Here is a 12,376-nt window from a genome sequence, read left to right on the forward strand (position 1 = left end):
TTTTTGCATGAAGGGTGAGTTTTTCTCCTACAGGCGCAAGTACTTGGGCATGGCTGGGAAGGATAATTGGAAAGTCATTGTGAACTTTTTCCAGAAGGGGGTGGCTTACCACTCCCTGGTTTTGAGGTGAAAGCACTCCATTGATTAGATCTCTGCATACCCTGAGACTGTAGTCTTGGTGGACTGTTTCCCCTGGGTTTGCACTGAGAAGGCCTGAGAGGGACTGGAAAGGACTAGTTTTTTGAAGGCCAATGCCTACTGAATCTAGGTGGCTGCACCTGTAAGAAATCTTTTACTGTTTGCATAGATTTAGCTTTTTCTTCCATCTTTTTAAGAATTTCTTCTGCCTTTGTACCAAACAAACGCTCCTGATTTAATGGAGCATCTAGTAATTTTGCTTTGACATGGTCAGGCAAGACTTGTTCTTTTAGTCAAGCATGCCTTCTCAGTACAGACCCAGTGACAACAGACCTGCAAGATGCTTCTAAGGCATCAAACCCACATTGCAAAGTATGTTTACTAACTTGGTTTGGAGAATGCCTTAACTCTTGTAAATCTTTATTTTCTGCACAATCTGGAACTAACACCATTTTTTTTGTTTAATTAATTCCATAATATGTTGTGGTACTTCAACATGTGAAACTGGCAATTCAAAGCTCTGATAGCAAGAGTTGCAGAGGTTTCTACCTTCTTACCCCATCTGTTTAAAGCTCTAGAATCCCTGTCTGTAGGGGTAGGGTTTTTGGCTGTAGTAGCCTTAATGCATTTAGGTCCCTGGGAAATGGTCTCTGGATCCGCAGTAGGATTCTTAAAGAGAAATTTGTGAGAATCAGGTACTCTGTAGTACCTGTCATGTTTTCTAGGAGCTGATGGTAAGGTATCAGGAGTAAGACTGGACTCCAAGAAGACATTGTCTACAATATCCAGGACAGGGGGTATAGCTAGAGGCCTGTGCTGAGGCAAATCTAAAAATTCCTTGAGTCAGTCGTTTTGGACTGAGGATAGTCCTGGCATTCCCAGTGGAAATGCTCTGTTAAGGTATGCAAAGTTTCACCAAAAGGGCATGCTGAACAGCTAGCATCTCTTTTTGGTTGATGTGCAGATGAATCTGATTTGGGCTCCAGTGGCCCTGAATGCACCTGCCATCCATATGTGCACCCCAGGTGTAGTCTGATGTGTCTGTGGTTAGGGTCTGGGTGGCATGGGGTTGTGTAAAAGGAAGGTCCTTGTTATGGTTGCATGCTGCTGGCCACCAAAGGAACTCTTTCCTTAGACAAGGTATCATAGGTATGATAGTTTCCAGGTCCTGAGAATACTGGCACCGAAGACTTTTTAAGTACCATTGAAGTTTCCTCATATGCAGTTTGGCATACGGAATTAGTAGAATGCAGGAGGCCATGAACCCAAGAGCTTGCAGGATTTTCTTTGTGGATAACTGGGTTCTGGTGTCCATTTGAGAGAAGTAGCCTGTCAGACAGGCTTGTTTTTCTGGAGTAAGGAATGCCATCTGGGATGCTGTGTCCAAGCTTGCTCCCAGGAATACAATTGTTTGACTGAGGACTAGTTTGGATTTCTTTTCATTGATAGTGTATCTCAGGGAGGTTAGAAGGTCCTTTACAAATGTCAGGTGCTTCAACAACTTTTCCTGACTGTCTGCGTGAATCAGGCAATCGTCCAAGTAGGGGAAAATTCTGAATATTTCTCTACCTGCAATAGGCAATGGCTGGAGCAAGGCATTTTGTGAAAACACTGGGAGCAGTGGATAAGCCAGAGGGAAGTGCAGAGAACTGATAATGCATAGATCCTGCCCTGAAACGTAGATATTTCCTGCAGGAGTCCCTGATTGGGGTGTGCAGATAGGCCTCTTTTAGGTCTAGGGTGGCTAACCAGGCATCTTTGGACAGCATAGGGAGAAGTTGCTGTAGGGTGAGCATTTTGAATTTTGGTACCATCAGGAAGGTGTTTAGAATGGATAGATCTAAGACTGGGTGCCAGGTCCCCTCTTTTCTGGGTACCAGGAAAAGTCTGGAATAAAAACCTTGGCCTATCTGTTCTGCAGGAAAGGGCTGAATTGCCCTTATGGAGAGCAGAGACTGAACTTGTTTTTTTGCCTCTGCCCACTGGTTTGGAGAAAGGTCTGGGAACCCTTTTGGGGTTGGCAGCGTGTGGAAATAAAATCTGTACCCCTGGGATACTATGTTGAAGACCGATCGATCGTTGGTGATGGAGGTCCAGTTTTTTGCACGATGGGCAAGTTTTCCTCCTAGGGTAACGAGCAATTGGGCAGAGGTAAGGGGGGGAGTTGAGAAGTCATTGTGATCCCCATAAGGGGGTAGCTTAGCACTCCCTGTTTTAGAAGTGGAGGTACTCCATTGCTTACCTCTCTGCATACCCTGAGACTGTAGTCTGGGGGGTCTGTTTCTCCTAGGTCTAGTTTGAGGTGGTCTTGCGGGGGCTGGAAAGGACCAATATTTTGAGGGGCAATGCCTACTGAATCTTGGAGGCTGCACCTGCAAAAAATCTTTGACTGTCTGCATAGACTTAGCTTTTTCTTCCATCTTTTTTAAAACCTCTTCTGCTTTGGTGCCAAATAGATTGTCCTTGTTCAGAGGTGCGTCCAATAATTTTGATTTAACCTGGTCTTGCAAAGTCTGCTCCTTAAGCCAGGCATGGCTTCTGAGCACAGAACCTGTGACTGCTGCCCTGCAGGATGCTTCTAGGGCATCACACCCACATTACAGGGTATGCTTGCTGACTTGGCTTGCAGAGTGTATAAGCTATTGCAATTCTTTATTTTCTGCACAGTCAGGGAAGGTAGATCATTTTTGCTTAATAAGTTCCATAGTATGTTGCTGGTACTTCAGCATGTGGAACTGAAAATATAATGCTCTAATGGCAAGAGTTGTAGAGGTGAATACTTTTTTACCCCATCTGTCTAAAGCTCGAGAATCCCTGTCCGAGGGAGTGGGATTCTTAGCTGTAGTGGCTTTTATTCCTTTAGGTCCTTGGGAGATGACCTCTGGGTCAGCAGTAGGATTTTTGAAAATAAAGTTGTGTGAGTCAGGGACTCTGTAGTACCTGTCAGGTTTCCTGGGAGAAGGGGGTAAAGTATCTGGAGTTAAACTGGACTCCATAAAGGCATCATCCACAACATCCAGAACATGAGGGATGGCTAAGGGTCTGTGCTATGGTAAGTCTAAATATTCCCTGAGTCTCTTTTTGGACTCTGGATAATCCTGGCATTCTGAATGGAAATGCTGTCTCAAAGTATATAGGACTTCACCAAAAGAAAAATCCTCTGGAGGGGAGGCAGAAGGAATGGATTCCTCTGCATCCAAATCCTCATAGGCAGATTAGGGCATGTCTTCATAATTAGAAACCTCAGAGTCGTCGGACTCTTGGTCAGACAAAGCTGCTGGGGACAAGTGTCTTTTTCTTTTAGCAGAGGAAGGCTGGCTCCCCCTAATTAGCATGATCAGGTCTAATGCCATTTTCAGCATCTGTGATTGTGGTAGCAGGCGCTTGAGTTTGGGTTGTTGGTTTCTTAGAAGTAGCTCGTACTCTAGGCCTTAGAAACTTGGTAGTTTTAGAAAGAACTGAAGACGTGAAATAAGTTGTCGGTTTGTGTCGAATATCAGTAGTGCAAAGAACTTCCTCAGAAGCCAGTGCCTGCACACTGGCTCCGGACCCATCCAAGCTAGAGACATCTGCAGGTTCTATAGTCAAAAAAGAGTCTCACGGCATACCGGACTCTGAATGGGTCTCGGTAGCGGCCTGCGAATCCACTGAATCAGGCATCAGGGGCTGCGAAAGTGCCTCATTGAGTACTGGTGACTAGCTTAATGGAAGCATTGTCGGCAGTTTTGGACCTGTGCGGTCTGTCTCTCTTTATCCTTACGTTTTTTCAGAAGCTCGGTAGTCGGACGGCTTACCAAAGCCATTTTGGAATACGGAGATCGAGAGCGAAAGTATTTAGCTACAATAAGGGTCCGATGACGAATAGTTCGGATATTGAACACAGCACAAAACCGACAGCGAGGTACATCGTGGTCTGGGCCTAAACAGGTGATGCAGTAAGAATAGAAATCTAGTTGTGGTGTTTGCTGTCCACAGATAAGACAATTGTTAACTTTTTCTGACATTGGTTAGAGTAAGAAAAAAGGACCCCTAATGGGGTACTTAGCTTTAGAAGACTTCAGGATGATTCAATTTCAGAAACAAAAACTCAGGTAGCGGCTGACCGGCACTCGTGTAAACTGCTTCTGCTTTGGGCTCCTTGGCAAGAAAGACTGATGTAATGACGTCGGCTGCCTGTTTTTATACCATGGACGACCTGACATCAGTCCTGAAGTGACAGACAGCAACCGACGCAGGAATACTAAGCCTCTGGTATTCGGGCCGACTGAGGGCTACCGCTGGCAGGATAACCCAAGTGTGATGACTGCAACACTGAAATATGAAGAACATCTAGTATGTTAGTTTTATTGTTTTGTTATTTTACCTGTGATAAAAAGAAAAAGCTACAGTAATATATATATATATATATATATATATATATATATATATATATTTAATAAATCCACTTTATTTTATGAACTAGTTGACTCTTCTGCTTTATTTGATACCAGAGTATTTCTGTGAACCTTTGGATTTAGCTTAAACATGGTTCCTGCATGGTGACCAACTTAATGTCTCTTCTCAGTCACTGAACTGAGGTTTGTGGACGTGACTAATATTCTATGAATCAAACAAATTTAGTTGATGAAAAGAGTCTATACCCATATGCAAATCAGAAATGAGGTCTAGAGTGTGGAGCTGTCTGTATCATCCCCAGTAAGGGTTTTCTTAACAAAGAGCACCATACTTCCAAAATGAGTGTGTGTGTGTGTGTGTGTGTGTGTGTGTGTGTGTGTGTGTGTGTGTGTGTGTGTGTGTGTGTGTGTGTGTGTGTGTGTGTGTATGTGCGCAAGCTTGCGTGAGCATGCACATGTGTGGGTGCATGTACGTGTTTGTGTGGAAAGGGAACTTGATATGGCAAAAATTGGCAATGACTACTATTTTTTCTATACACATAGAAAGAAACACTGCAGTAAAGTACTTAAAACATAATGACTGGGTAACAGATATCTGTCACCATCTAGTAGAATGACTCTTTAGTGACACAGATCTACATCCCTTCAAGCCACTTGATCTACAGCAGTTCTGTTAAATTATGCCCAGGGCCTGCTCTAAGTTGAGTAACCAAATCTAAGCACCACTTACCCTATCTGCTCTAACCTCTTCTGTCTTACTGAATGATAAACTGCAGATTCTACCATCTTATATTCCCTAGCGATTTATTTTGTATGGGCATCACAGAGCCTTTCACAATGCAACATTCAGTTTTGCTTACCTTGAATATATTTGTTAAGATTTTGCATTTTATGCATGCACACTATTTTTTCTTGTTTCCAGTTCAACAGTTGTAGTTTTCTTAATTTATTATTTCTTTATTTGACATTTGTTAACCGGACATGTCCGACTGAGAATGATCAGCTTTCTTAATTTATTATTTATTTATTTGACATTTGTTAACCGGACATGTCCGACTGAGAATGATCCCATTCTCAGTGAAGGCCTGGGGAGAACAGCTCCATACAGAAGCAATTTACAGGGTAGTGTATGTAGTAACTTAAGTCTGGACTATTTTAATTTAATTTCCAACCCAAGCATAGAAAAGGAAATTATGCACTCCCCTCCCTCAAAAAAAAAAAAAACAAAACAAAAAAAAAACAAGCAAGCAAACAAAAACTCTGACAACTTCTTTCAGCTTGCACTATATTGAGAGAAATCTTCCTAGGAATACCAGATTATTAGGAAAAACAAATTGCAAAAAAATGCTAGACACAGTTGAACAGTGGATTTATGAATAATGTGGTTGCAGTTATATTCCGGGACATTATTTACAGTTACTCCTCTGGTTTTCACAGTGACCAAGGAATCAAATGTCTGACGTCTAGTGCTCATTTTTTTTGCATGGAAGAGCACTTGCTTCTTTAGAGCTGTGCACTTGTATTGTTTCAGATCTTTGTCTCCTAAATCTTCTGACATAGTTTATTTTATTTTGTTTCAGAGAGCATGTTGATGCGCTCTCTCTCTCTGATCCCTCCTTTGTTTGATCACTTAACATTAGATAAAATAATAAAAGTAGAAAAATAATCAATAAGGGGCCCTGTTTCAAACTGGACATACAGTACAGAAAAATGATGTCAAAGTCTGCAGGAAATACATGACAGTTATGTTTTAATTGTGCTGTAGTTCGGGCTTAAGAGTCACTAAAAACTTTATCCTTGCCTTGCATTAAACTACAGTTTTGCCTATGAAGTCTTTTTTTTTTTATTTGGCAAACAACACAGAAAATTATTGATTGTTGGTTGGCAGTGGCTTTTAATGTATATGTAAGGTAGCATGGTGTCTCAGTGGTAAACTCTCCTTCAGAGCCCTAGGCTGTAGGGTTCACTCCTGGCTGTACTCATTGCCTTTGTGGAGTTTCCATGTTCTCCAATTTGTGTTGGTTTTCTCTGGGTTCTGCAATTTCCTCTAACCTTTCACAAGCTAGCTAGCTGACCGGCGTTACTGAATTATTTGTATATTTTATTTACTCTTTCCATTGTGACCCATGTCAAGGCTGAAGAGAGCCTGTTAATGAGTCTATTTAACCAGTTACCAAATTATAAAGAAAATAAAAATAATGTTATTTGTTGTGCTGTTGATGGCTTTTCACTTAGCTTGCGTAAGTTATTATCAAAGTGCAGAATCACCCTTTCTCCATCAACCTATTGGTTCCTGGTACTGAACTGTAAAATTTTGTGGTGAGGTAAGCAAACCAATTATATAGCTATATTACAATATTCTGGACTGCTAACACCAAGGAAGCCTAGCCAACTACCTTCAGGAGGCAACAAATGGACGTCAGTTTGATTACTGCAGCCCAGGACAGCCTCTTGGTTTACACACTTGCATCATTGTGGAGTGGATGTTTTAACCATTAAAAAAACACAACTTTATGGGCATTTTGTGAATCTCAGTGGCATTACAAAGCACAGTGAAGTTGCCCCCCAGTTTATCTGGCTAGTGCTATGATAAGTGTGACTCTAATGTTACGGCATGTAAAGTGTCTTCCCATTGAGACATTCTGTCTTCTATGCTCAGAATAAGACAGCTTTGCCAACTTACAGCTGTTTTTACAGGTGGAAGTGACAGGCAGCTAAATTAACCAAGGCTACTTTTAAAATATACAAAACCGGCAATAAAAATTACAGTTCTATTTCTTGTATAGAGGGCTCAGTCTACATTAAGAGCTATTGCAGGTACCAGAGACCCACAGAGCCAAACACCTTAAGGCTGTCACAGCCCATATGTCCACCATATTTCTGAGATCTGTACCTTCACTACTGTCTTCCAATGTATTCCATGCTAACACTCTCTACAGTTTCTCACAATCCAAAAGAAGAAAGAGGGGGGCAGTTTATAGAGATAAAAACTAGTGGTTTACTTTTTCTAACTGCCCATTATCCCCACATGAAGGTGTAGACAAGTTGTAATGTTAACTCCCAAGCACCCTTGTGATGCCCGTGCACTGGCCAAGTAATCAATGATCCTCAATCCTCGCCACTAGCACCAGTGAGCGGCATGCACATTTGGGAAGGATAACAAGTACACACACGGTAAAGTACAATTTCCCTTAAGAGCACACAGAGATCAATCAGTCTGGGGCTGGTTTCTCCATTTCTCTCCAGATTCCCAATAAGATTCCACACTGGCACAGCTATAGAGTACAGATCTCAGCCTAGTGGTCAAGCTAAAACATCTAGCACCCTCTCTGTCCAACCAGTGCTTGGTGTCCCTGCCCAAGTAGCTGATACACACACACACTTTATCATATGAGTTATATACAAATACACAGACACTCCTGGAGAAGGCTGGCACAGGTTCTCTAGCTATGCTCCTTTATGCCCAGGCTATAAGGTAGTAATCCACTGCCACCAACCACTATTTATCAGCTACCAATAAGGCCTTAACCAAAGGGTGTCCAATTTTACTGTGCAATATTATTATCCAATTAGTAAGTGTGACAAACAGCAAGACTATTGGAATGGCTTTGTACAGTATCACCAAATACATGCAAGTACTCTAGAACTTAAATTATCTCTACACAAAACAGCCACAGTTGAAAGGTTTAAAAATATTTAATAATAAATAATAAAAACACAAGACAATACTTATTACTTCAACACAATGACATTACAGAGTTCAGAGATCACAGGAAACTTTTAAAATAATATTGTAGGATAGTCTGACATAAATATAAAAAACAGCTAGACTAATCTTACTATTTCTATCTATCCCTAAGAGAAATATTAACGTCTAAGATCATACGTACATACAGAGCAAAGACAGAGTGCTGGTGAGTTGATGTGTTCAGGTTCAGATAAAATCCAAAATGCTTAAATCTTTCTCTCTGAGAAATTCTTAAATTGATAAACACCCAGTACTGCTGAGTCATTTCACACTACATCATTTTTATCACTTCTTTAGTTCCCAGGCTAACAAAAACTCCAAATTTACATTTCTTAATAAGCTGCACATGACCAGGAAGCCACAGCAATAAAAGACATTATACATGTAAAACCTTAGTAATTATCTCTTAAATCAAGACAATAGAAATAATTTCCTGGCCCAGACATCCTGTCTCCGAGCTTGAGATCAAAGTCATACAATGCTTGACTTATCAGCTTTCTTCCAGCAGAGTGCACTGGGGTTACATTTTTGAAGCTCAGTACAACATATAGTTTAATCATAACATATAGTTAGTTATATTTACATTTGTAAACCAAGCCTGTGTATTATATTAATATTTACAAATGACATAGAATTATTTACAAAATTCTATCTAGCTAGGCTGGGAGCCTTCACATATCTCCACCCTCCCCAGAGAACTCAAGCTAGCTTTCAAGTGTCCCTTGAGAAATGTTGCTTGAGAGGGTTAGGTCTATCTGGGTATACCTTACCCCATTCCCTGTCTTAAGAGCCCATGTGCATTGGCGTTCTAACCCCACTGCAGTGCTGCACTGACATATATGCTTGCAACCCTAGTCTCCATCTTAGCAACTTGGCATTTTGCTGGCTTGCTCGGTGTAACCATGTTAGAAGATTGTGATCGGTAATTACAATGAATTTCCTTCCATACAGACAAGGCTGAAGTTTCTGCAGTGCCCAGACTATGGCTAGACATTCCTTTTCTACAGCTGCATAGCATTCCTCCCTGGGTTGAAGCCTATGACTGAGATAAACCACTGGGTACTCTTCTCTCTCTGAAGAAATCTGGTTAAACACAGCCCTCACCCCATGTTTCGAAGCATCCACCTACACAACAAATTCTTTGCTGTAATCTGCACTGGCTAACACACGGGGTCCTCCCAAAGCTTCTTTAAGCTTCTGGAATGCCTGCTCACATGCTGTGGTCCACACTACCTTATCTGGCCTGTTTTGCCTTGTCAGGTCTGTGAGGGGAGCAGCTATAGTACTATAACTGGGAACAAATTTTCTGCAGTACCCTGCTGTCCCTAAAAATTCCCTTACCTACTTTTTGGTAACAGGTGGAGGCCATGCCTGAATGGCTTCCACTTTGGCAGGTTCTGGCCTGATCTTACCACTCCCCACACTCTATGTCCTAGGTAGGAGACCTCTGCCATACCCACCGGACATTTGCTCAGCTTAATGGTCAACCCTGCCCTCTGTAGTCTGCCCAGCACCTCCCTGACATGCTGAAGGTGCTCTTGCCAGGAATAGCTGTAGATGGCAATATCATCTAGGTAAGCAAGGGCAAACCCTCCTGCTCCTGCTAGGATATGATCTACCAGCCTCTGGAAAGTTACTGGGACATTTTTCATCCCAAAGGTCATTTTTGTGAACTCATACAAGCCAAAAGGAGTCACAAAGGCTGACCTCTCTCTAGCACTTGGAGTCAAGGGCTCCTGCCAGTAACACTTGGTAAGATCAATGGTAGTAAGTTACTAAGCTCCACCCAGCTTCTCTATGGCCTAATCTGTCCTAGGCATGTGGTAAGCATCTGACTCTGTGTGAGTATTTAATGTCCTACAGTCCACACAGAAGCTGATGCTGCCATCCTTCTGTGGCACCAGCACCACTATGGAGGCCCAGGGACTTTTGGACTCTTGAATTACCCCTAGTTCCAACATTTCCTGTATCTCCTCCCTCAATGTCTGTTTGACTATCTCAGGCACGCTATAAGGGGCCTGCCTAATAGGCCTTTGGGGTCCTGTATCCACCTGATGCTGCACCAGGTGCGTGCACCCTGGTTTCCTAAGTGAACATGACCCCAAACTCCTGTAACACTGCTCGGATTTCTCAAACCTGGGTTGGAAATAGCTGCTGGGACATTGCTATCCCTTCCACTGAGGTATCAGTCCGAGTCTCACTGAGATCAGTCACCAGATCTCCCTCAGACTCCTCCTGCAGTCCACTGCAAATAGCACAAGGGCCTCCCTATCATGGTAAGGTTTCATCATGTTAACATGGTAGAATTTGTGCTCCTGCCTAGCAGCTCCACCATTTAGTTAACATCACTTACACTTCTTACCACCTTGTAGGGTCCCTCCCAAGCTGCTTGCAGCTTGTTGTGTCTGACAGGAATGCGAACCATTACCTGCTGCCCTACAGCATGCTCTCTAGCTCAAGCATTCCTGTCATACCAGACCTTTTTCTGCTGTTGGGCTTCTGTCAGGTTCTCATGGGCCAAGCCCATGAGTTCCCTCAGCCTTGTCCTGAAGTTTAGGACATAAGTCACAACAGACTCCTTGTGGGATTCACACTCACCTTCCCACGCATTATGAATTAAACCTAGAGGTCGCCCCACCCTATGCCCATACAGCAACTCAAAGGGTGAAAAACCTGTGGATTCCTGGGGAACCTCTCTATAAGCAAACAACAGATGGGGCAAATATTTGTCCCACTCCCTCTTAAACTGGTCTTCAAATGCCTGTAGCATGAACTTGATTGTAGATTTTATCCTCTCAACAAGACCATTAGTCTGGGGATGGTATGGGGTGATCTTCAGGTGGTTCACCCCACAGTACTTCCACAGACAAGTCAGCAGGTCTGACATGAAATTGGCACCTCTGTCAGTCAGTATTTCTTTTGGGAAACCTACCCTGCTGAAAATCTCTAACAAAGCATTTGCCACCTTTTCTGCCACAATGGAGGACAAAGCCACTGACTCAGGGTATCTTGCAGCATAATCTGCTACCACTAGGATATACGTTTTCCCCGTGGAACTTGGGATACTCAGACGCCCCACAATATCCATAGCTACCCTCTAAAATGGCTCCTCAATCACAGGAAAGGCATCAAATGAACTCTCACCTTGTCTCCTGCCTTGCCTACCTTCTGGTACTGCTCACAGGTCCTGCAGTAACCTGTTACATCTCTGGAAATTCCAAGCAAATAGAAGCTCTGCATAATATGTCTCTTATTACGTTTTATGCCCATATGACCTACTAAGGAAATATCATGGGCTATGGCTAAAAGCGCCAGATGGTAGGCTCTAGGCACTACCAACTGCTGTACTCTCTCACCTTCTACCTCAGGGGTCCACTCTCTATGCAGTAACCCTTTGTTCCAGTACACAGATTCTTCCTTGCCTTGGGAATCAGGTGCCTCACTAGCTACCTGCATCAGGACTTGCAATGTAGAGTCTCAGAGCTGAGCCTGTCTCATCTCTCTCTTTGTAACCCTTCCCAGCTCCCCTTCCACAGGAAGTCTGGCATAGGTGATTTATCATCCCTCTTTCTGCTTCTGTTTCCCTAGAATGTTTTTTTTTTTAACAGTTCAGCTACTTATCCCGAATGCTTAGAAATCAAAACAAAGCCAAATGAATCATATAAAAAAAATGTGACACGGAAACAACAACAAAGGTAAAAGGACAGACAGTGATGGTTATCACTGCAAAAATGTTATAAAATGTTGGAAAACACTTTAAGAAAGAAAATAAAAGGTTTCAAGAACTGTCTAAAATTAAAATAATGTATTTTTTCAGTTTTGCATTTAATCTGTTTGGGATATAACATTTCATATCCTGGAAGGTTTTTGCTAAACCCATGTTTGGAGATGTGTGAAAAACTATCTGATGCCATACAGTTTGTATTTGGATACAACACAGTTTAAATAATTTTCTGATTTTAAAGCTGATGGTTAGGCCTGTTACATGTATTTTTGTTAAGCTGTTGCTTACTTAATGAGACCCTAAAGAATTTTCATGTATCCTGAAGTTTGAACTGCAAAGTGTAAAACTTTGCAATCATTTTTTTTTAAGTTT

At 42.3% G+C, this 12,376-nt stretch overlaps 1 protein-coding gene across 1 annotated transcript in view; it reads right to left on the minus strand.

Annotated features, from left to right (window-relative positions):
• Positions 1–12,376, minus strand: part of LOC122789359 (anthrax toxin receptor 1-like) — a 1,490,698-nt gene that overhangs the window by 895,383 nt on the left and 582,939 nt on the right. The window lies entirely within an intron of this gene.

The sequence above is a fragment of the Protopterus annectens genome, chromosome 14.part0 (genome assembly GCF_019279795.1).
Source record: "Protopterus annectens isolate FY-2018-M chromosome 14.part0, PAN1.0, whole genome shotgun sequence".
Classification (NCBI taxonomy): domain Eukaryota; kingdom Metazoa; phylum Chordata; order Ceratodontiformes; family Protopteridae; genus Protopterus; species Protopterus annectens.